Source organism: Pelobates fuscus, chromosome 5 (genome assembly GCF_036172605.1).
Source record: "Pelobates fuscus isolate aPelFus1 chromosome 5, aPelFus1.pri, whole genome shotgun sequence".
In the NCBI taxonomy this organism is placed as follows: Eukaryota; Metazoa; Chordata; class Amphibia; order Anura; family Pelobatidae; genus Pelobates; species Pelobates fuscus.
This window is the reverse complement of record NC_086321.1, coordinates 220,414,077-220,435,248: the sequence shown is the minus strand read 5'-3', so window position 1 is coordinate 220,435,248 and position 21,172 is coordinate 220,414,077.

Genomic DNA, 21,172 nt, shown 5'->3' with positions numbered 1-21,172 from the left:
CTAAGTACATCATTTCTGTTTCCATAGGAATTAAGAGGCTTAGTAAGCGAGCAGGTGCTGCTAATCAAATGACCTGATGAATTGATTATCAGCAACTGTGACCACCTCTATAAAAGTCAAAGTTTTAGCAGTTTGCTGGTCTAAAGCATCCAGGTGTGTGTTAACACAATGCCAAGTAGGGAAGACATCAGCAATGATCTTAGAAAAGTAATTGTTGATGCCCATCAAACTGAGAGAGGTTATGAAGCCATTTCTAAACAATGTAAAGTTTATGATTCTACAGTGAGAAAGATTATTCAAAAGTGGAAAACATTCAAGACAGTTGCCAATCTTCCCAGGAGTGAACATCCCAGTAAATTTACCCCAAGGTCAGACCTTGCAATGCTCAGAGAAATTGAAAAAAAAACAACAAGATTTACATCTCGGACTCTACATGCCTCAGTTAGCAGGTTAACTGTTAAAGTTCAGGAAAGTAAAATTAGAAAAAGACTGACCAGTGTGTGTTTATATTAAATGCAGTGTATATGTGTGTACATATTTTGTATGTACACACACACACACATATATATATATATATATAGTGGATGCACTGTGTTTGTGTTTGTGTGTGTAGTGAATGCAGAGAGTGTGAGTAAATTGAATGCAGTGTGTATAAAGTGGTTGAAGTGTGTTTAGTGAATGCAGAATATGTGTGTATTGAGTGTAGTGTGTATGTTTGTGGAGTTGGTGCTCTATTTTTAGTGAAAGCAGAGTCTGTGTTTGTGTAGTGGATACAGTGTGCAGTGAATGTAGTATCTGTTTGTGTAGTGTCTGTGTAGTGCATTGCAGTGTGGGTGCACAGGGTTTAGTGTGTGCAGTGAATGCAGAGAGGGTAGTGAATGCAGTGTGTGTAGTGGAAGCAGTGTCTCTGTTTGTGCAGGACCCGGAGGACATGGGACCGCAGGACCAGGAGGACACAGGAATACCGGACCAGGAGGACATGGAAACACAAGACCAAGAAGACACGCGAATAGAGGATCAGGAAACGCAGGACACAGGATCAAGGAGCGGAGAGTCAGAATCTCAGGAACCAGGAAACAAGAACAACGGAACAAGAAACAGGAGACAACGTAACATTAGGGGCTTGGGCACACAGCGGATTACAACACTTGAGGCAATGAGTCCGGGCCTCCCTGTCATGCCCCGATGGCGCCCTGCTTCAAGTTATTGCTGCTAAAGTTGCTTCAACTGAGTTGCTATTAATTCCTAATGTGTACGCAGGGCCGGTGCAAGGATTTTTGCCGCCCTAGGCAAAAGTAAAGTTTGCGGCCCCCCCCATGTGACATCACAATGCCCCATATGATCTGCCGTGTTAACTAACGCCAGTGCTGCAGTGCCGCCGTGTTTACATTAAAAGGCCTGCAGGGACAGGCTATAGACACCAGAACCACTACATTAAGCTGCAGTGGTTCTGGGGACTATAGTGTTTCTTTAATGTGAGGTAAATTAGAGATTAGTGCCACGAATAATATACTAGATTGCCTACTTACAACCAGATGAGGATGATGATGGGCTCTAGCTACAGTTTGGCACCACTGGTCTGGTGTAGAACAGGATCTCTGGAGACTGTTTGTAACTGTGGTCACAAAAATCAATGTTCTGGGAGAACGGGAAGCAGCTCCCTTTTTTGGGGGCCCTTTACACACAGCTCAGGGTCCACCCTCATGTTCGACCAATGAGTTTGTTCACAGGGGGTGGAGTGTGTAGGGGATGTCCTGATATGTGTGTAAGGAATGCATTGTGTGAATCTGTGTTTGTATGTGTAAGGGCTGCAAGGTGTGTTTCTGTGTATGTACGGGATGCAGTGTGTGCGTCTGTAAGGGGTGCATTGAGTGTGTGTAAGGAATGCATTGTGTGTTTCTGTGTGTGTAAGGGTTGCATGATTGTGTGTGTGTGATGGATGTCAATCTCTTTCTCCCCCTCCCTCCCTTGTCACTCTCTTTCTCCCCCTCCCTCCCTTGTCACTCTCTTTCTCCCCCCTCCCTCCCTTGTCACTCTCTTCCCCCCTCCCTCCCTTGTCACTCTCTTCCCCCCTCCCTCCCTTGTCACTCTCTTCCCCCCTCCCTCCCTTGTCACTCTCTTCCCCCCCTCCCTCCCTTGTCACTCTCTTCCCCCCCTCCCTCCCTTGTCACTCTCTTTCCCCCCCCTCCCTCCCTTGTCACTCTCTTTCCCCCCTCCCTCCCTTGTCACTCTCTTTCCCCCCTCCCTCCCTTGTCACTCTCTTTCTCCCCCCTCCCTCCCTCGTCATTCTCTTTCTCCCCCCTCTCTCCCCAATCTCTTTCTCCCCCTCCCCACTCTCTTTCTCCCCCCGTTCCCCAGTCCCCACTCTCTTTCTCCCCATCCCCCCACTCTCTTTCTCCCCCTCCCCACTCTCTTTCTCCTCCCTCCCCACTCTCTTTCTCCTCCCTCCCCACTCTCTTTCTCCTCCCTCCCCACTCTCTTTCTCCTCCCTCCCCACTCTCTTTCTCCTCCCTCCCCACTCTCTTTCTCCCCCCTCCCCACTCTCTTTCTCCCCCCTCCCCACTCTCTTTCTCCTCCCTCCCCACTCTCTTTCTCCCCCCTCCCCACTCTCTTTCTCCCCCCTCCCCACTCTCTTTCTCCCCCCTCCCCACTCTTTCTCCTCCCTCCCCACTCTCTTTCTCCCCCTTCCCCACTCTCTTTCTCCCCCTCCCTCCTCCCCACTCTCTTTCTCCCCCCACCTCTATTGTAGCGTGGCCCAGCTCTGTATGGTCCGCGGGTACAAGGAGCTTTTGTTTCCTGTACCCGGCCGGACTAACAGGAAGTGCACACTCAGTGTGCACTTCCTGTTAGTCCGGCCGGGTACAGGAGACAGATGCTCCCTGTACCCGCGGACCATACAGCGCTCGGCCACGCTACAGTGAGGGAGTGACAGAAGGGAGCGCTGATCACTTCCCTCCTGTCAGCCCCTCTCCTCATGCTGCGCCCGGGCGGTGCGCCCTCCTGGACGCACCAGCCCGGGCAAAGCTGCAGCTGCCTGAGGCTCTCTACAGAGCGCTCAGGTGGCTGCAGCATGAGGGGGGCCGGCGCTCCTGGCGGCGCCCCTTCCCACGGGGCGCCCTATGCGGTTGCCTAGTCCGCCTAACAGGTAGCGCCGGCCCTGTGTGTACGTAGTTGTTTACATATGGCTTCTCCATTTTGGCTTTATATTGGTTTTAAAAAATAACAACATGGTATAATATGTCATGTAGTAGTTCATCTGAGTTTGTATGTACCTAATTTTAAAACCTGCTAAGGAACAGATTATTTTTATTATATCATGATACAAAAAACTATAGACTTGAAAGAGGGGGTACTTTCTTTTTCCCTTGACTGTATATGCTAATAAAAATATACTATTTATTAAAAATATTTTCAATATACATTATTTGTGAGGCTGTCAAGGCACAACCTGGCATTCAAGGCAAACTATCTTGACTCCCCTGATCTATGTCCAGTATCACATCTATGAAATCTGAAACAGAGAACTGTTCTATCTATGAAATCTGAAAAGTGTCATGTTCCAAGGGCATATTTGTTTTGTTTGTAACCTTCATGTAATTCTGGTGTAAGAAAGCAAACTCTGTACTACTAGTGAAAGATTTATTATTCTTACAGGGTTTCTCTTGTTTAGACTGTATTATTACCAATATATGAACGCTCATGTTTATATGCCATGTCTTGTGGGCATGAATAAAAACATTTTTCCTGATCCATATTAATTATTCTGTGACTAAACTGTAGCCCAGCAGAAACCTTTTATTGCAGACAATTTGCATTTACACTCACAATGTTTCTTTGTTTCTTGAACTGAGAATTAATTCATATATTTAGGAAATTCATGTATACATACTTTTGAAGTCTGCTACATTCCTTTTCCATGCATTTTTACTGAATACTACTTTTGTTAGCTTGTTTAACTACTTGAGTATTACTATTATTATTATTGCCATTTATATAGTGCCATTATGCAGCGCTTTACAATATTATGAGAGGGGGAATTTAACTATAAATAGGACAATTACAAGAAAACTTACAGAAACGATAGGTTGAAGAGGACACTGCTCAAACGAGCTTACAGTGGGGTATAAAACACATTAGGACAGGAAATAGCAATCAAATAAGGTGGGACTGAAGCAGAGCTGGAGAAGAGAGTAGAGTGCTGCCCTTTAGGAGAGGGCAAGAGACAGGTATGTAAGGTAGAGGTTACTCTGGGAGGCCATAGGCTTTCCTGAAGAGATGGGTTTTAAGGCACTTCTTAAAAGATGCAAGACTAGGGGAGAGTCTGATGGCGGTAGGTAGGCTATTCCATAGGAAGGGAGCCGCCCACGAGAAGTCCTGCAAGCGTGAGTTGGCCCTATTGGTGCGAGCAACTGACAGGAGAAGGTCACGGGCACAGTGGAGCGACCGAGAAGGGGGCATACCTATGGATCCGTGAAGAGATATAACAGGGGCTCCCAGATATAAGAGGGGCTAGAATTGTTCAGTGTTTTATAGGTGTGGGTAAGAGGGCTATAATAATCCATACAGGAAATTACTAGAGCATGGACAAGCTCCTTGGTAGCGTCTTGCGTAAGAAAAGGGCAGATGCAGGCTATGTTTTTAAGATGGAATCTACAGGATTTGCCAACATCCTGGATATGAGACTCAAAGGTGAGGCCAGAATCCAGTAGTGCGCTGGTGGATACCACTAACTTAATGGGAGAGCGAAAGAGGAGGATCAGTATTAGGAGGAGGAAGTATAAAGAGAAAATAGAAGGAGATCAAGGACAGAGCCTTAGGGGACTGCAACTGTGACAGGATGAGGGGAGGACGTATCATTAGAAAAGGAGACACTGAATGAGCGTTGGGAGAGATAAGAGGAAAACAACGAGAGGGCACAGAGAGTCACAGAGACTGAGTGATTGAAGAGTTTGAAGAAGGAGAGCATGATCACCAGTGTCAAAGGCAGCAGAGAGGTTAAGAAGAATTAGTATGGAGTAGTGGCCTTTGGATTTAGCTGCGATTAGGTCGTTAGTAACTTTGATAAGAGCAGTCTGAGTAGAGTGGAGAGGGCGAAAGCCAGATTAAAGAGGGTGAAGGAGAGAGTTGGAATTGAGGAAGTGAGACATACGGGTAGACAAGTCTTTCCAGAAGCTTTGAGGAGAAAGGGAACCGGGATATAGGACGATAGTTAGAGGGGGAGGACTAGTCAAGAGATCTTTTTTTCAGGATAGGTACTACAGTGACATGTTTAAGTTCAGCAGGGACAATGCCAGAAGAGAGAGAGCAGTTGAAGATGTGTGTTAAGGAAGGCACAAGACAAGGGGAGAGAGATCTGATAAGGTGAGATGGGACAGGATCAAGCGGGCACGTGGTGGGGCGAGAGGAAAGGAGAAGCGCAGCCACCTGATGTTCAGTAGCCGGGGAGAAAGTTTAAAGGGTAGGAAAGGCATGATCTGCGTGTGGTTGAGAAAGAGAATGGCAAGGTGGGGAGAATTCTTTCCTTAGCTGTTCAATCTTGTCGGTAAAGTAGCATGCAAAGCTGTTGGCTGTAAGGTTAGTTTGGGGGGGGTGGCACAGCAAGGCGAAGAAGAGAGTAAAGGTATCAAAGAGACGCCTGAGATTCCGGGAGCATGAACTAATGATACAGGAAAAGTATGACTGTTTGGCGAGGGCAAGGGCTGCGCTGTATGAACACAATTTGAATCTATAACGGAGAAAGTCTGACTGGGTGCGAGAGTACCACTGCTTACTTAGACCAATGCATTTTAACACAGTTAAATATCCAATCTATAACATATCTGTTCCTTCCAGACTACATCAGCAATTTTTAACTCAAAGTTTGCTGTGAACTGTTTTTATATTTGTAACCAACAAATATAGAAATGTCTACTTATTGCACATGAAACAGTGTCATTAAAATACACAACATTGCTGTTGGCATATCAATTTTAACTGAGTGTTAGTAATTCGGGCCCTTTAAAGGGCTGCTCCAACAATAAAAAAGAGTGGTTTAATAAAACTCTTTTTTTGTATAGAGTAACCCTTACTGGTATTGCCCTCCCCAAAAGATAAAATATTAAACAGAAAAGCTATAACTTTCCCCTCACTCTAATGCCAAAGCCAAATTCTCCTGCCAGTTTCATTCCTCCTGGTGACATCACTCCCTCTCCTTTCAGTGTGTGGGATGTCAGGGTAGACGGGCTCAAGGTAAGAGTGGGGTGGCATAAATCATCAGTTACCAGCATGCTTTGCGTGCTGCAACAGAAACTTTTTATGCACATTTTAGACATTAGCCAACCCATAACTGTCGTTCCAGCAGGCTAATGCTAGTGAAGTTTATGCCTCCCAACTGTTTCACTTTCGGCGGGACAACCCTGATTTTGGTCCTGAAGGCTTGGGGCCAGCCAAGCTGCCTGTCAGGTAGTGGGGCGCAGGGCCGGACTGGCAATAAAGAACAGGCCTGGAAAAATTTTATACCAGCCCTATCATTAATTTTGCCAGCTGTGACAGATATAAAGTTACAATTATTTAACCCCTTCAGGACGGAGTCAATAGTGCACGTTCTGATCAAAACAAAACGTAAACAAAAACTGGAATTTGCGCTATGTGTCTGTTCACCCGTAGTTCCCCTCTTTCAAATTATATGCACCCACACTTATTATATATCATTTTGTTCAGGAGAAACAGGGCTTTAATCTATCATTAACTATTCATATATGGAACATCATTTATTATGAATAAAAGTAAAAAAAATGTGAGAAAATAAGATTTTTTTTTTAAATTTGCATTTCCGTCTGACATTTTAACTGTGAATGTCATAATACTGTTAGGTTTTACTGCAAAAAAAATGCACATATTTGTAATCAGCGATGTCTCACGAGTACAACAGTACCCCCCATTAACAGGTTTTATGTTGTTTTGGAAAGTTACAGGGTCAAATATAGAACATTACATTTTCAAATTGAAATTTGCCAGATTGGTAATGTTACCTTTGAGACGGTGTGGTAGCCCAGGAATGAGAATTACCCCCATAATGGCATACCATTTGAAAAAGTAGACAAGCCAAGGTATTGAAAGTGGGGTATGTTTAGTCTTTTTTAGTAGCCACTTAGTCACAAACACTGGCCAAAGTTAGCGTTCATATTTGTTTTTGTGTGAAAAAAGCAAAAAACAAATATTTGGCCAGTGTTTGTGACTAAGTGGCTACTAAGAAAGACTGGACATACCCCACTTGCAATACCTCGGGTTGTCTACTTTTGCAAATGGTATGCCATCATGGGGGTAATTCTCATTCCTGGGCTACCATACGCTCTCAAAGGCAACATAACCAATCTGGCAAATTTCAATGTGAAAAAAATGAAATGCAAGCCTTATATGTGACTCTCTAACGTTCCAAAACACCATAAAACCTGTACATGGGGGGTACTGTTATTCTCGGGAGACTTCACTAAACACAAATATTAGTGTTTTAAAACAGTAAAACATATTACAACAATAATATAGACCATAAAAGTGCAGTTCGCTTGTAAAAAATGCAAAAAACGTCACTTTTACTTAAAATATCATCGTTGTAATACAATTTACCAGTTTGAAACACGAATATTTGAGTTCAGCGAAGTCTCCCGGGTAAAACAGTACCCCCTATGTACAGGTTTTATGGTGTCTTGGAGAGTTACAGGGTCAAATATAGTGCTTGCAAATTAAATTCTCTGCACTTTCTCCCTGTGTTGTCATGCATGTCAATCAAATTTTAATTAATCAAATCACATAATTACATTAAAAGATTATTTAAATATACATGTAGAATTTTAATATATATGCATTTATAGGTATTTAAATTCTACGTGTATACTGATGTAATCTTTTATGTAATTATATGTATTTATCTATATATATATATTTGCGGTTATTTGCATTTTATATATAGATAGATATATATATATAGAATGTCATTCTAAGTGTATTTTGTTACCGATATATATATATTAATAACAAAATACAGTTAGAATGAAATTACATATGCACATATAATTTATATTAAATTTTGTTTCAATATTTTATTTATTTATTTTATTATTTAATTTATTTATTATTTTAATTATACGTATTTATATATAATATATATATGTACATCTATTATATATATAATATATATACATATTATATATATGTAATGTCATTCTAAGTGTATTTTAATATTAATATATACTTATATTAATATTAAAATACACTTTGTATGACGTTACATATATATAATATGTATATATATTATATATATATAATATATATACATATTATATATATATATAAAAATGCATTTATTTTATTTTTACACATGTCTAATTATTTTTTTTAATTCTTCCCACCAGCAGGGGGACTGTCTGATATTTCAAACAGTCCCCCTGCTGGCATATCCACAGCCAGCTATAGGGGGCCATGTGATCGCTCTTTGAGAGCGATCACATGGCCCCCGGGGGCCTCATTTGCCGTGGGAGGGCTGCCTGGGCTGTGAGGCAGTCCTCCCGAAGCGGATCGCGGCGGAGGTAAGTATAACTTACCTCCTGGGGCTGCAAGCCGTTACGGCGTGCTATGCCGTCATAACGGCGTTAAAGCCCACTTAACCCGTGACGGCATAGCACGCCGTAACGGCGTTAAGGGGTTAACCAACAAGAAAGAGCACACTCACAGGACTTAAAATAAACAAAAGAGCTGTTTTATTCTAATCAGATGTGCAACATATTACTTTATCGTTTCAGCCTTATTATTTTGACAGGTCCAGTAATGGGAATAAAACATTGACTGAATACTGCTGCACGTCTGATTTAAATAAATGTTATTTTGTTTAGTCCTCTGTCCTATGAGTGCACTCTTTGTTGTGTGTAGTTTGATAACAGGGAATGAACAACTGAGAGATAGGCAGGGTTATGCACTAAAGTAATATTTTTTGTGAATGAAAATGTAAATTGCAAAATTTAGGCTACAATAGTCAAGCTGTCACTATGCCCAAGTTGAAATTTTGTTTCAAATCCGCTATTTTGGTTTAAATTATGAAATTTAGATTCTTCAAAACATTTTAAAATTACAAATATTAGTAAAAACCCTTTGGCAAATGTCAAACCCGTCTTACATTATATATATATATATATATATATATATATGTGTGTGTAATTTCCAAGTGTATTATGCATGAATATATTATATATTGTAAACATAATAATTAATAAAATTATGCTTGTCGTGATATATATACATACACACACACACACACATATATATATATATATATATATATATATATATATATATATATATATATATATATATATATAGTGATATAATACCATTTCTGCATATGTATGTATGCATAATACTTCCACAAATCACATAGATAAAGCAAAGCTATATTTAATTTTTTTAATTCAACATGTCATTTAAAAACAACAAAAAAACATACATAGGCATACACACAGATTTTTGATTAATGGATACTCACTGGCACGTACTGATGCCCACACATATACACACTCACATACACTGGCGCACAATGATCCATACTGACACACATACAATGATCCATACCGACACACACATTGACACATACTGACACACACACAAACAGTGATCCATACGGAAACACAAACACACAAACACAGTGATCCATACTGACACAAACATTGATCCAAACTGATTCACATACACAGTGATCCATATTGACACTCACACACAAACTAATCCATACTGACACATACATGGATCCATACTGACACACACACACACACAGTAATCCATACTGATACAAACATTGATCCATACTGACACACACACAGTGATCCATACTGACACTCTCACACACACACAAACTAATCCATACTGACACATTCATGGAACCATACTGACACACACACAAACACACACACACACACACACACACACACACACACAGTAATTCATAATGATACATACATTGATCCATACTGACACACACACAGTAATCCATACTGACACACGCACTGTAATCCATACTGACATATACATTGATCCATACTGACACTCACACAAAGTAATCCATACTGACACATACATTGATTCATACTGACACTCACACACAGTAATCCATACTGATACATACATTGATCCATACTGACACAAACATTGATCCATACTGACACAAACATTGATCCATACTGACACATACATTGATCCATACTGACACATACATTGATCCATAAATTGATACATACTGACACTCAAACACACAGTAATCCATACTGACACATACATTAATCCATACTGACACATACATTGATCCATACTGATACTCACACACAGTAATCCATACTGACACATTCATTGATCCATACTAACACAGACACACACACACACTGATCCATACTAACACATACATTGATCCATACTGACACAGACACACACATTGATCCATACTGACACATACATTGATCCATACTGACACACACACAGAGCAATCCATACTGACCCAAACATTGATCCATCATGACACACACACACACACACTAATCCATACTGACACATACATGGATCCATACTGACACACACATACACTAATCCATACTAACACACATAATACCTTCAAAAACACCTCCCACACACAATTACACACACTCTAAGAATCTTGGAAATTAACATAAAATACCTGAGTGCCACTGCACACTGAGCCCACCTTGCTCCTTGATCTGTGCTCAGCTCTTGGCTGAAAAGCAGCCTGCCTGCAGCTCTGTCTGGCCCCTTGCTCACTCCTCTCCCTGCCTGCCAGCACTTAACACACAGGAAGCAAAATGTCAGAGGACCCGCATGGGCTGCCCTGCTCTGCCTGATTACCAGGTCACATGCTTCCTGTGTGTGAAAGCTGTCAGGCAGGCACCAGGACTACCTCCCTCCCTTGCTCCTTATGCTTCACTCGCGAGCAGCATTGAAAGTTTACGTAGGAGTGCCTACTGCTCGCAAGTGCATAAAGTACAGTGCGATCTAGAGCTGAGAGGGGACCTTCACTCCTCAGCTCATCAAGCCCCCTACATGACGGTGTGTACTGGATGGGGAGGAGAAGATTCTGCACTGGGTGGCCCCAAGTGCCCCGGCCCACCGGGAAATTTCCCGGTATCCCAGTGGGCCAGTCCGGCCCTGCCTGCCGCCTTTTCAAGCTGACCTATTTGGACAAGACTAGTGCATTATTTGTGAAGTGGTTTGCATCACTGATGACACCCCCTTAGGACTTCACCCAGCTATCCCTATTTGAAGAGGAGCAATGTTGGGAGGTATAGAATTTTTACAAATCTGAGTATCCTTTTATATTTTTCTTATTTTCCATTCTTTCTTCATTTATTGCATTAAAAAAAAGAATGAGTATAATCCAGTCTACAGCTTCACTTTCAAATGCATGAGCAAGTTAGCTAGAATTGATTACGTCATATATTTCTTCAAACTCAAAGTGACGTGTTACATTTCAAAACAGACAGTTCCATTAATAAAGCTCATTGCAACTTAACACCTGAAAGAGGAGACAACTTATTAACCCCTATAGGAAAGCAAATAAAAATTTGACATCTAAATCGAAACATTTTAGTAATATTAAAGGAACACTATAGGGTCAGGAACACAAACGTATCCCTGACTATATAATGTTAAAAACACCATCAAGCCCCCTTAAATATATTAAAATCTTACCGTTATGCCAGTCTGCTGCTACTGGCTCTGCCCCTGATCTGCCTACGTGGCTGACATCCTCAGAAATGGTGATCTCAGCCAATCACAGTACTTCTCTATAGGAAAGCATTTAATTGGCTGATATTGTCAAAGAGGCAAATCAGGGGCATATCCAGCACGAGCCAAACACAGCCCTGGCCAATTAGCATCTTTTCATAGAGATACTTTAAATCAGTGCATCTCAATGAGGAATTTTCAGTGTTCAATGCAGAGGGTGGAGACACAGAATATCAGTGCTTCACAGTGTGCAGCACTGCCCCAGGAAACACCTCTAGTGGCCAAATGAGTGGCCAGTGGCTGTATCTCTATTTACCATTCATGTAATATTAAATACTAATAAGATTTTTTTTTTATTATATACACACTGTTTATTATGATTAATTGTTGCTACTACTGCTGTCAGTATCAGTGAGTGTGCTGCCGGACCGGCTAATCTGCCAACCGGCTCGGCGGCACCACCCTATACTAAATGAGATGCGGCCGCCGGCTGCAAGGTAACTATGTAAGATGGCCGGCCCCCGGTCCCCTCAGAGTGTTCCACCCGGTGGCACCTACATGCGGCCGGCGGCCGTGATATTAATGAAAACGGTCGCAGAGCTCCCTCTTAGAGTTGTGCAGCCCCCAGGTGCCGCAGCCCACCGGGAAATTTCCCGGTATCCCAGTGGGCCAGTCCGGCCCTGATTAGGTTGCTAGGATAGGATCTGCCAAAAATGGCGTACATTGGGGTTGTGCCAGGCTTATGCAATGTATGATCATATAGTGTAACTAAATCCCTGTTATTTTTGCCTAAGTGAAGTGTTTATGTATTTATTTTAAATTACATTTTGTGGAATTTGAAGCTAATGCACAGTTAAGTTAGTATGCTGGATTATATGTGTACATATAATGTATCTGATAGATATATATGATAATGAGTTGTTAGATTAGCTCATTTTAGCAGGGCCTTCTACATCTCGTCTGGTTTGTATAGCAATAACCTATAAATGTGAAATAAATGCAAATAATACGATATTTGTCATAGCTATGTGAACTTAAATAAACTAGGTTTCATTTGTGCAGGATGCATTTAAATGCCTGAGGATATACTGGCAGTTCTAATGAACACGAGGTGTGTCAGTACTCGAAACTAAGTCATTTCCAAACTTGCCAGGTGTCACTACGAAACAGATCCTTTGGAGTAAGAGTGGAATTAGTCTGTCAAGAAACCAGCTGTTCTTAGAGTTCACCATAGTTGTCATGAAACTTGATATCTCTGAAACCATAGTGCAGATACTCACTATACTAATGTGAACTGTTGGGGAAAATAGTGACAAACAAGTCTTTCACTCCTTGAAACTTCTGAGGCCATGTGCCTACATTTCACGTATACCATCATATGGTTGTGCTAAACATTCATGATTCCCATCACAAAACTATATACAGAATTAGCCATATTGTAAACTATTTTCCCAAAACAATTCCCTCCGCGCAAGACATTCAGCTATGACTTAACAGGAAATGTGTTTCCACTTGTGCTCTGACAACATAAAGAGAAGTGGAGCTTTCTTCAGAGACTATTCAGACACATAACATGCATAGTGTTTATTTCTACATAGTAGTGACCACTGATCGACACTACAAATGTGTGTGAACTTCATTTCCAATTGTGCTCAGCAAGCCTTAAGGGTTCTCATAGAGATTTTATTGGATGAGAGTCATGGTATACCTGAAAATTTGCCAGGTCTTTTTTTTAATGTATACATCTTTATTTCCATTTTTTTCTTACAAGAACACATTTAAAAAAAATTACATATAAAATTTTGTTACGCAACATTCAATTGGTCACATACATATACAATTTAAATAAAAACAGAAACATTAACAAAAAAAGGAATTGTAGAATCATAACACATTCATCGACTATTCATCCTGATGCGGAAAGATCAGCAGTTTATTTTCTGGGGCAAAAAAAAAAAATAATAAACTATTAATTTCTCATTTTTCCTATTCAAATAATGCTTTATGTCTCAGCACTCAGGATGCTAGTATGAATTTGACTGAAAAAGAAGATTTTCTGTTTAGGCAGAACTTTGTTTAATTGATTATTCATTATAAAATATCCTTTTTTTTATTATATATTGAGATTTATTTGATTTAATACTTCGAACCAATTTAACTGCCCTTGTTGTTTTACACTTGCTGGCTATACATGTTTTAAGAGTTGCTCGCACCCTTACGGCCAACTCACGCTTACAGGACTTCTCGCAGGCGGCTCCCTTCCTATGGAATAGCCTGCCTACCACTATCAGATTCTCCCGTGGTCTTCAATCGTTTAAGAAGTGCCTTAAAACCCATCTCTTAAGGAAAGCCTATGGCCTCCCAGAGTAACCTTTACCTCACATACCTGTCTCTTGCTCTCTCCTGAAGGGCATCACTCTACTCTCTCCACTAGCTCTGCTTCACTCCCACCTTATTTGATTGCTATTTCCTGTCCTATTGTGTTTTACACCCCACCTCCTATGGACTGTAAGCTCATTTCAGCAGGGTCCTCTTCAACCTATCGTTCCTGTAAGTTTTCTTGTAATTCTCCTATTTATAGTTAAATCCCCCCTTTCATAATATTGTAAAGCGCTACGGAATCTGTTGATGCTATATCAATGGCAATAATAATTTGCAGCCCCACACTGGGAGGTTGTTTTTACAGTGCAGTTAAGCAGAATATTATTTTTTTTTTATTATTAATGCATCCTAAAGTTTTATAAATGAATGCTCTATAGCTAGCCATAGGGTTCTGTCTAATATAAATAGCATTCAGTCTCCTTACAAATTCCTAGATTATCTCAGCATGAGGTATAGGCCAGGCTCTACACTAAAATGTAACAAAAAATACAGTAAAAAGCCTGGGAGATCTATATGATCCCCATATTACAATAAGGAAGGTTTAAAACTTCCCATATGCCCCACTTGTTGTGCCATGAGCTATGTCTACTAAATGCATTTATTACATCTAGCGATTAAGCAGTTTTTACTACCCTGTTGTTATAAAGGGACCCATTCCATTGGGGGGTGGGGAGGGGGGGGGGGGGGGTGGAGGGGAGAGGGAGAGGGAGACATCAAAAAATGGAACATGCTACTGGGGCCTTTCTTAGTGACTGGATCACTGTAACTTTTATCAATCCGGTCTAGTAAACAAACACCATTATAATAGAAAAAATGCAAAGGTAATAAATTAACAATAATAAAAAAGAAATTCCTGCATTTGCCAACAAACCATTCCAATAAGATAGTGGTTTTAGAAATTACAATGTCACTTTTTTAATGAAAGTCAAATGAATACATACATAATTTTACATATATATATATATATGTATTTCCCATTTACCATTCAGTAAAATATATTTTGAGATTTGATGCAGGGGAACGTACATTGGTTCTTGTTTGAATGAGGAGGCCTGCTAGACCTCTTCTGTCCTCTAGTTAAGCCCATTGTTACAATGGCTGTAGTTGCAGCTTTCTACCTTACCACTCTTGTGGAATTTAAGCCACTTACCTGCACTGTGAATAAATCTGTGTTTGGTTGTAGACCGTGCTTTCCTTCCAGGGCTGAGAAGCCAGTTTTGAATGGTTGCAAGTGGTCCCATATACCTGTCTGGATACAAGTTTTGAAGCCTCTCACCCTCAGTCCAATTTCTGAGGATATGCCCCTGACAGCCATGTTGCTATCACCCTGTTTTAAGCTGCAGGCGCTGCAGTCTTCTGTTTCAGTGCTTTGAAGTCTTGTCCTATTGGTCTCATTAACTGCCTTTCGAGGGGGGGTGCAGAGTGGAGAGTCCGTCATGCCCGTAAAGTCCTGTTGTTGACCAGGGGGGGCCTGATGTTCAGAGGACTGTGGCCGAGTGTTCCGATGTCTCCTGTCGCATTATGTGGCCATTGTGATGTGGAACGCTATGGTGGATTCTGTTATCCCTTGGAGAGGAATTGGCGATGCAGCTGAGATTTTCTTGACTGGTGGCCTCTCGAGGTTCTCCTTGGACTTTTCCGTTACCTGCACACCAGTGAAGCCATAAGACTTGTCCCGCAGAAGTCACATATTTGCAGTGATGTTACTATCGCAAAGGATTCTGGGTGGGCATATGCAAATTAGTTTAACAAAGAATCACATTTTTGCCTCATTCTATTTTAAACATTGATTCCTTTGAGTCTGTGTTTGCTGTATACAACAGCTTTGAAACACAACGTAGGAAAAGATGCAAAGCCAGTGAACCACTCATGGACAGCTGTTTCATTGTTAATGCAAATCATCAGCATGAGGTTGGTTACTGGTTTGCTAGTGAGGATTGGTAGTGATTGGGAAGCAAAAACCAAAAAGGTTATGGTGGGGAAAAAAATGTGATTGAAAACCCCTTCCACCTGAAGTTTGTGGATAGTCAATACTATGTTAAACAAAAATCTGCACACCAGTGAAACCATAAAACTTGCTTTTCCCACAGTACACATACATACATCATTAATAAAAGTGTATTTTAATATTAAACAATATTAAAATACACTTAGAATGATGTACATTATATATATATTTCAAATTTGAGAATACCTTCTATGTGCAAACGTTTGGGACAGCGATGGGAGCGGCCATGGCACCTTCATACGCCAATATATTTATGGCCTGTATTGAACGACATCATATTTTCTCTAAATATTCCACTAAAATACTGAAGTATTTCAGATTTGTGGATGATATCCTGTTACTTTGGCAAGGTACCACAGAAGAACTTATTTAGATGGTAACTACTATCAATAATTTGGATACCCCAATTAAACTTACTTCCACAATCGATGTTAACACTATCCAATTTTTGGATGTGTCACTATTTAAAACTGACAAAGGCATCGGGTATACTCTTTTCCGTAAGGAAACGGATCGAAATACTTTGCTTTTGGCTAGCAGCTTTCATCCAAAGCACCTTATTGAATCACTTCCTATTTCACAGTTCATTCGAGTACTAAGGTACAACAGTGACCCTGAACAAATGAATGAACAACTACAACAAATGCGACAAAGATTTTTAGCTAGAGGTTATTCATCTGAAGTATTAACCCTAGCAGAAATTAAGGCGAAAGAAAAGATTCAGAAAAAGGCAGAAATAACCAATGAACGGTCAAAAGAGCGTATATTTCTTCCACTGACTTTCCATACCAACACCTTGCAAATTAAAGATACCATATACATACACTGGGATATATTAAAAGCTGACAAATATTTGTCACCAATTTTCCAAAATTCGACCATCATCAGTTATAAACGAAACAAAAGCTTGAGGGACATATTAGTCCGCAACGATCCAGTACACTGCTATCAACAAGCCAAGGCGATTAAGAAAAAAGGTTGCTACAGCCATATGGTATTTGGTACAACATTTGCCCACCCACAAACTGGACAGTGTATTTCTATTCAACACTATATCACCTGTACTACAGATCATGTTATATACATGATCACATGCACTTGTGGGCTATCATACGTGGGCAAGACGGATTTAACCCTTCGTGACAGAATAAGAGGTCACCGTTCAGGAATAACCACAGCCTTTCGAGATCAACATTCCGAAAAAACAGTTGCCAAACATTATTTGGCCCTACAACATTGATTGCCCACATTGAGGTTCACTGCGATTGACCATGTCCCACCTCTGCACCGAGGTGGAGACAGATCTAAAGTGTTGCTGCAGAGGGAGGCATATTGGATTCACCGTCTGGAGACGGCATCCCCTAAAGGCCTTAATGAACATGTCACGTACTCGATGTTTCTTTAATTTGCAGCAGCTTAAATTTGTCTTCTATTCACAATATCATATAATTCACACAGCGATCATATGTTTAGTATGTATTTATTTACTTTGTTTCATTGTTTAGAAAATTCTGATTAAGTGAATAAGATCCCTTGATGTTAAGGGTATAACAATAGGCTCAGCGCAATATGGAGTTTATGTGGTCATACATATAGGCTTCTTATGTTTAAATTGAGCATGATTTTTTTCAATTTTTTTCAATTTTTTCAATTTTTTTCAAAAAAATTATTTAGCGAATATTCCCTTTTTTTCATTGTTTAGTGCAGGATGTTTCTCAAACATTCATTACGCATTTTTTAGCTGCTATGCAAAAATAAGGGTTGAACAGTTCGATGCAGCGGATTGTCCCCTCTATTTAGGGTGTATAATAATAATCAGCTACCATGTAAGAATGGTTTAATTATTTGAATTATTTGATTTAGTGAATAGTCCCCTGTATTTAGATTGTACACCAATATGCCTCAGCACAGTTCAGGTAATTGGATATGGTTTCTGCTGCTAAGCCAGGATGGCCCCTTATGATTATAGCGGTGTAAGCTTTCATTGGAGATCCTTGAATAGTTCCATTTTGTATCTTTCTTATTCTTATTTTTTCTATTTATGTAGAAAAATGTATTTAGCGAATATGGCCTTTTTCCTCCTTTTTTCGTTTTTTTTGGTGTTTTCTCTTTGCTTCATGTTTAGAGCAGGGTCCCATATAACATGTAGGATGTAATTTTTTCCTGCTGCCACGCAAGATAGCATATAATATATGTATTGATAATTGTGGAATATGATTTGGTTTTTATTGTGTGAAATTTAGTATTCTTTAAATACTTTAACATATACTGTTAGGATGCCTTACCATCACTTGTTTTAGTCACTTAGTTGTTTTTCACATATTTTTCACTCATTCATTCACATTCATAGGCACATTTTTTTACTCACAGTTGTATGGGTGATATGGGTATTAAGTAGGCATCTTATTACTTTATTTAGTTATTATAGTAATTTACTAGATTCTCTATAAGGCTGTATATATCTTCCGTCCTGTTGTCCTTTTAACACAACCTCGGACTCACATTTCTTCTTAGACACGGACTTTATGCATAGTGGATATGTTTCCATGGAAACCACTTAGTATTCCGCCGGGCGTAATGACGTAATGACGTCACATGGGCGGTCCTATCACACTTCCGGGTTCGGTGAAGGGATTCACAACGAGATTGATTGGTAAGTTCACTTACTTTCATGTATATATAGAGATTATTGTGCTTGCTACAGTAACCTTGAAAAAGACCTGCAGAGGTCGAAACGTTGGTTTTGGTTTGTACCTGGATTGAATAAAACTACACATTTTTTTCACAAAGACCTGAGTGTGCATCCTACATTCTCTATTTCGTCTATATTTGGAACGCAACGTGGATTGCACCCAGGCAGGTATCCTATTTGACAATAAGGAGAGTGCCAAGCTATTTGTATATTTGTATATTGTGTGTGTGTGTATATATATATATATATATATATATATATAAAAAATGAAAAAGAATCAATAAGTAAAAAAAATACAAATAATTATATACCAGTTTTCATTTGTTCTATCTGTATTTTGATATTAATATACATATATTTATTCAAAATACATTTAGAGTGACGTTATAAATTCATTTATGTATCTCTCTCTATATATATATATATAACCAAATAGGGTAGAGATAGCACTCTCAGTACTCCAAAAGTATTAAAAATAAAATGTAACTTTTATTTTCAAAATTAAAAGCTCAACGTTTCAGTTTGTCACCCAAACTTTCATCAGTAGCCATTTTTTGTTGTGTATATATAGCTATATATAAAAAAAAATAAAGTCCGGAGAATTTGACTTGCAAGCCCTATATTTAACCATGTAACTTTTCAGGATACCATAAAACCTGTACATGGGGGAGACTTCGCAGAACACAAATATTAGTGTTTAAAAACAGTAAAACATATCACAACGATGATATCGTCAGTACAAATGCATTTTTTTTTATTTTTCCATACACAAAGGGTAATTTCACTGACGATATAATTGTTGTGATACGTTTTACTGTTTTTTTCACATTGAAATTTGCCGATTGGTTATGTTGCCTTTGAGACTGTATGATAGCCCTGGAATGGGAATTACCCCCATGATGGCATACCATTTGCAAAAGAAGACAACCCAAGGTATTGCAAATGGAGTATATGCAGTCTTTTTTTAGAAGCCACTTAGTCAAAAACACTGGCCAAAGTTAGTGTTCATAATTGTTGTTTGCATTTTTAACACACAAATAAATATAAATGCTAACTCTGGCCAGTGTTTGTGACTAAGTGGCTACTAAAAAAGACTGGACATACCCCATATTGAATAGCCTGGGTTATCTACTTTAAACAAATATGTACATGTGAGGTGTGATTCAGAGATTTGACAGATAACAGTGTTACAATGTCACTATTGATACATTTTAAAAATATATATTTTGAAACAGCAATTTCCTATTTGTACTTATAGCCCTATAGCTTGAAAAAAAAAAAGCAAAAAATCTCATAAACACTAGGTGTTTTTTTAAAATCGGGACAACATTTTGAATCTATTTAGCAGTTTTTTTCATTAGCTTTCGTAGGTGAGAAAAAGTTTTTTCAAGCAAAAGTAAAAAAAAATTTGTAAATATTTTTCACCAAATTGTATTTTTAAAAAAAAGTAAATTATATGACATGATACAAATAATGGTATGTAAAGAAAGCCCTTTTTGTCCTGAAAAAAAAAAGATATATAACTTGTTTGGGAACAGTAATTACAGCTAAACACAAACACCACAAAATGTTAAAACAGCTCTGGTCCTTAACGTACAACATGGCCACATTCCGGTCCTGGAGGGGTTAAAAAGCAGAGTAATCTGAAAGTACCTTTCCTGGTGAAATACTTTGTTGTTATGATTATTATTTTATCGCATACTTTACATATATAATATGTTATTGCTATGCTTTTATTGTACTTTTTCAATTTGGGGGACTACCCGACCAACCAAATCGTCACGGATCGTGGGTCTAGGTAGGTACAGAGCAGCGGGGCGCCTGGCGTACTATGCCGTCCCGCAGGTTTAGAGCCACCTCTTTAAGGACAGCATAGAACGCCTGCCATCCTTAATGTGTTAAATGCTAAGAGTGCTCCATTATTAACCCTCGGTCAGGCGCAACTGATCCAACAGGCACAGCCAATGTTTGTTGTTTTGTCCTACCAAAGCGAGCGCTCGTTACCGCCCAGCCGCCTCAGTAGCTTGTTGTTTTTACATTCTGCAGCGACCTATAGTGCGCAGTACGCATTTGAACGTCGTGTGTGCTAGTCGCAGCACTTTGAGTCTCTTAGGCACATTGCGCCTGATTGCAGTATAACCATTATGTCTATAATTACATTGGTAAGTCATTTTTCTAATTAATTCAAGCATATTAATGCCATACCTGATTGTTTTTCAATGTTATAATGTTCAACTCCATAATGAGGCACGATGTTCCTCTCAGGCACATTGCGCCCAATGATGCTATTTTTGTTATTTCTTTGTAGATACGGAAATAAAATGGACATCTCA